The following is a 5,459-nucleotide window of genomic DNA, read 5'->3' as shown; positions in this document are numbered from 1 at the left end:
AAACACTATTAGATTAATTGTCGCCATTTTAGAGTGTTATCAATAAAATTGCAATGTTTTCGGCTAGGGAGATCGCAAATTTTCTGTCACGTTTCTTTTTGCTGTAATGTGTTCTTGCGTGTTCTAGCGTGCTATCTCACACACTAAGCGTGTTACAGCTAGCGCGCTAATCAAAACAAAACACGATGGTCCGTTGCCATGCAATTTTCTCCCACTCGTGCGGGCTCACGAGGGAGGGAGAAAGTGGGATGTTTCACGCTTGATTCAAGAGGAGCATTGACCAAAACAGAATGGGGATCCGCATTTTGGAATAGTTCTCTCATAGAAATGAAGTTTTCCGTCGAACGTAGTTGGATAAAGTCCGTTAGGAAAGCAAAAAACAAACCAAACTATGGAATGAGAAACGTGGACAGCCTTTTGGAAGAGGTGATCGGCAACAAGTTGGAGTTGTGTGGTCCTTTGATCGATTCGTATTTAAAGGAGATCGGCAAAGACGTTGTAGCCAAGCTCAACCGGTCAAAGGTAACTGGGTTGGCAACTCCTGTAATTCTTTTCGACACGTTCTTACTCTTGCAAGGGGATATTCCGGGAATGTTGAATCAAGCGACCATGGAGTAAAACATTCCATAGTGTTTACGAAAATGGATTCTCTTGAGAAATTGCTGTCTCCAGCTAGATTTTCGGGAGAAAATTTTATTGCTTACAGGCATTTTAAGAAGGTGCCTTCTAAGACCAGTAAAAAATTGGTCTCCGTATTTAATGGAAGGTCAGTTGTTGCACTTACTGATAAAACGCCATTTATTATGAACTACTCAATGAAGACTGAAAGAGTAACAGTGACATTTTATGTCCAGAGATACACAAAGGATGACTTTCCTGTTGATGTTAGCCTACAGGCGTTAATGAACACCTAAGTTGAGGGCTAGAATAATACTTTCATGGTTAGTTCTAATAAAAACTAAAACAAACAATGATGGACTTGAAAAATGTGATTTATTATTAAGTTTGACTGTGACATGTATACTTGAAGAAAAAGAATTGAGGCGTGTTTTTATCGAGATGGAAGAATTTGTTACATAAAAGGCTTTTTTATAAATTCCAAAACTAAATAATTCTTTGCAAATCAAAGTAACAAGTTATACTCTGTGCACACCAACATGTATTATTGTTTCAAAATGTTCCCTGTTCAACCACATTTAATCTTAAAGATGAAATGTGGTTGAATGGGGAACATTTTGAAACAATAATACATGTTGGTGTGCACAGAGTATAACTTGTTACTTTGATTTGCAAAGAATCATTTAGTTTTGGAATTTATACAAAAGCCTTTTATGTAACAAATTCTTCTATCTGGATAAAAACACGCCTCAATTCTTATAATCTCCAGTTTTGAATACTTTCAAAATAATGTATTTGATTCATTTTACCAACAGTGGTAATGGTAGTTAAATACATTTCTAATCACAAAGATCTCATCCCATACAGTGTTTTGTATACATTGCAAGATTCCAAGAAATGAGCCATTTTAAAGTTATCATTAACATGTTTTAGTACTGGAGTCAACGTTGTGTAAGAAAGTAATGTTTGCCATTGCCCCTGTTGCCGACTTTCAGGGATCTAGCCAGGTTTGGACAAAAATTTGTAGATAAACCTCCAGTACAATCACTGTGTTACCCTGGCTAGCTCCCCTATATGTCGTTGCCCACCTCCCACGAACAAGGATGGTAGGGGTTGGACTTTGGGAGAGAAAAAAATTTTTCCACCAGTTTGCCTGTTTAGTAGTTTACCTAGTAAAATTGTAATAAATAATGACAACTTGTCATAAATACTCTGTCTGTAATTCCATTGACAATAAATATTTTCATGAAATACAATAATAGTTTCTATAAATAAATAAATAAATTACATTTCAAGTACTTTCTCAGATCCTAGGGCCTTTATTAATCTCTGCTCACCACCTCCACCTTTTTTCCCCAAAGGTGGCAAATTTTATTTATTCTCTCTGAATAATCTGATTCAGTGACAGTGTCAAGCATCGAGCTAAAATATGTCAAGAAAGCTGTCTTCATTTACACAGTAGACATATGTCAGAAATAAGTTTTAGACTACAACAATTTCAAGGATGTAAACTAAACAATAAAAAAAAAAAAGAGAAAAATACTTTGTACTTGCCACTTAAGGGAAACTGGCAATATGAAAAACCTTCATGATACTTTTGACCCTACTACAATCTAGAGCTCTGCCATTTCCAAGTTTGTAGGTATAAGGCTGATTTCATTCCTTTGCTCCTTTGTTTTGAAGAAGACTGTACATGTATTTGTACCTACCCTAGACTTACAACCAGTATTGTGCATAAAATATAACACATCTGTTTTGGATTTTGCTAATGTTTCTTTGCAAAGGAATAAAAGCCATATACCCACAAGGGGTTTATGATTCATTTTCTGAGTTCAGTAGCTCATAGCCACTTTAAGAGTGAAAAAGGTTAAGCAGACTTTTTGTATGGACATAGGGACTGTAATATTTACTTTTCACCTGCCAAACATCCTTCCAGTCTTCTTGAAAGTATGCTTTTATTCCCTGTGGTGCTTAATCCCCTCTTCCTCAATTCTTCTTTTAGCTCCGCAACAGACAGATCCTTTGCATGCAGGTGTTGTGAGCTTTGTATCCCTTTGGTGTGAATAACTTTGTAATGTGTATCACAAGATTGCTTGTCTGCAAATCTCTCACCACACAAAGGGCAGACAACAGGTTTTAGGGACTCAAGTGCCATCTGTACATGTTCTTGTTTGGCAGCACACTCCAAAACTATGGTACATTCCTCACAAAATGTGCATAGTTGTTCTTCAGGATCAGACTTTTCTCTTCCACACTGGCAAAAGTTAGGCTTACTAACCTGAGGGGACATCCTTGATTCATAGTGAGATATGTACATAGATGGCATGGGATGATGCTCAGGTAAGTAAAATGCTCTAACATACATGTAGTTGCTATTGGGGATCTATTCCCACTACAACCACTGATGGATGGCTATATATTTAGAGATATTGATTATAGTGAGTATGGAGTGCTTGCTCCAAATGTATGGAAAGAACTTTTCAAGATGTTTGAACTTAAACAAATAATGAAACAAAGAGAAAGTAAACACTTTACTAAATTGTTGAATAGATTGAGAGAAGGAAATCACTCAAAAGATATCCAGAAATTAAAACAAAGAGTTGTTAGTGTGAGAGTATCCCAAAGATGCCCCTCGTGTGTTCATTCAAAATGCAAAAGTGTATAACTTTAATGCTAGAGTACACAATGCTCTTCCAGGTACTAAATACTCCATTAAAGCACATGATAGTGTTATAGGTGCTGATTCAGAGGAACTGAGAAATAAAGTACTCAATCAAATACCTGATGATCCAAGAAAAACAAAACAACTGTTTTCAGTGCTACAATTAGCAGTAGGTGAAAGAACAGAAATATCTCTTAATACCAGAACTGATGATGGTATGACTAATGGTGCTGGTAATGTAGTAAAATTGATAAAAATACAGCAAAGTGACAAACCATCTGGTGTTATGTGGGTGCAGTTTGATCATCCTGATGTTGCTCAAAAAACAAGACATAATAATAGGCAATTGTATACAAATGCTATCCAGCCAACATGGACACCAATTACACCAATCACAACACAGTTTGCTGTTGGTAGAACAAGATCTGTTCAGGTCATAAGGAAACAGTTTCCACTGAGACCAGCTGCTCCTAAAACTATACATACATCAGAAGAGGACACTGAATCTGGAATAGTAGTTAATCTTGAGACTAGAAGAGCAATTCCCCACATACATTAAGTGGGATTAAGCCGAGTGACAACAATAGATGGTCATATCACCGACTTATGTGAAGATAAAATAGCTGTCAGTAGCGATGTGCAAACAGAGATGCATCGATTGAGAACTGAAGGACAGCTACCTGACTTTCAATAAAATCTTTGTATGAAGTACCAAACAATACTATCACAATTTGTTTTCTCAACACATGATCCTTACACAAGAACATGAAAGATGTATGTTCAAATATAAACTATTCAACTACTGATGTTGACATTTTTTCAGAAAATAGATTTTCGCACCTTGATGATGCTAACTTATATAGTTTAACAAATGATGGCCAGCACAGTTTATTCAGAAATGATGCTCAACCGAGAAATCCATGTAATATACGACCCTTTGGAGGCACAGATCTTTATACTCATCTCGACTACTACCCAGGGTATCCATATTGTGCTAACAGAAATGGTGTGGAAATAACAATTCTGCGATGTATGGTCACTCCTCATATAACCATTGTAGGAAGCTATAGGTCACCTGCAGTATCAGTAGAACAATTATGTACTGTCCTGAAGCATACCCTAGAATCACCACAAACTCAAATTTACTTATTTATTGGTGACTTTAACGTCAATTACTTCAACAAAGCTCAGTGTTCATCACTTAGCAACTTACTCATATGAGACAATGGTTATTGGCAACTTATTTCTTGTAGTACCACAGATAGTAACACCTCTATTGATCATATAAACACTAACTTACCAAAATCACAAGCAATTTTTCAAGTTCTATAAACCTACTTTTCACACCACAAAGCTGTCTGCGCTTTATTAAACTGCTATTGATACAAACATGCCCCATTCACATCATGATAAACCTTTGACAAATTTTAATTGAAATTAAGGGCACATATGGTAGCAGTTAGAGGTAAAACAGGTGCAAAAAATAGAGATTTGCAATACAACCCCAGAGAAAGGTTACTAACTCGCTCAGAGTTTCTCTGGTACAGGTGATGAACAAATCGAAATTACAAAAGCAGCAAAAGATAACACCAACCACAGCTCCTTTTGAGTATGATGAGTCTCTTGTTTTTAAACTCCATTCCATCACTGAATGTTTAAATGCCAACATCTATAAAACTGTAGATGTTAAAGTCAAAGTAATAACAAAATCACAAAACTAACGGCAAAATTATACGTAATGAAAGAAAGTTGTACAAAGCAAGCCTGATCATAGCTAATGAAACTAACTCAGTAAAATTCATAGTATGGGAAAGGTTGATGGACAAATTAAATGCAGGAGATAGTTACCATTTGAAGAATCTCACTGTACGCATTTTTGGTGATGGAAAAACCTCTCACTTCAAATGAGAACACAGCTGTGGAAAGCATTGAACAAATACAGCATGTTAACCTTGATGCCGAAGATATTCAAGACAACATCTGCACGGGCATATGCATTGGTGTCATAGTCTCCAAGAAGGATTCCTGTTTCATTTGTAATCATACTATAGAAGAACTTCCTGAAAAGGGGGACTGCTACAACTGTGCAAATTGCCACAACACCTTACTGAAAACAACAAAGAACACCAAACTAATGTGTACCTTAACAATGCAAATGGAAGATAACAAGGTTACTACA

General features: G+C 36.3%; 1 pseudogene; it reads left to right on the top strand.

The window, feature by feature from the left end:
* The first annotated feature begins 327 nt into the window (after window positions 1–327).
* Window positions 328–4,501, top strand: LOC138031896 (uncharacterized; annotated as a pseudogene).
* The last annotated feature ends 958 nt before the right edge of the window (window positions 4,502–5,459 follow it).

This window comes from Montipora capricornis, chromosome 14 (assembly GCF_036669925.1).
Source record: "Montipora capricornis isolate CH-2021 chromosome 14, ASM3666992v2, whole genome shotgun sequence".
Classification (NCBI taxonomy): Eukaryota; Metazoa; Cnidaria; class Anthozoa; order Scleractinia; family Acroporidae; genus Montipora; species Montipora capricornis.
This window is presented reverse-complemented; position numbering and strand designations above follow the sequence as displayed.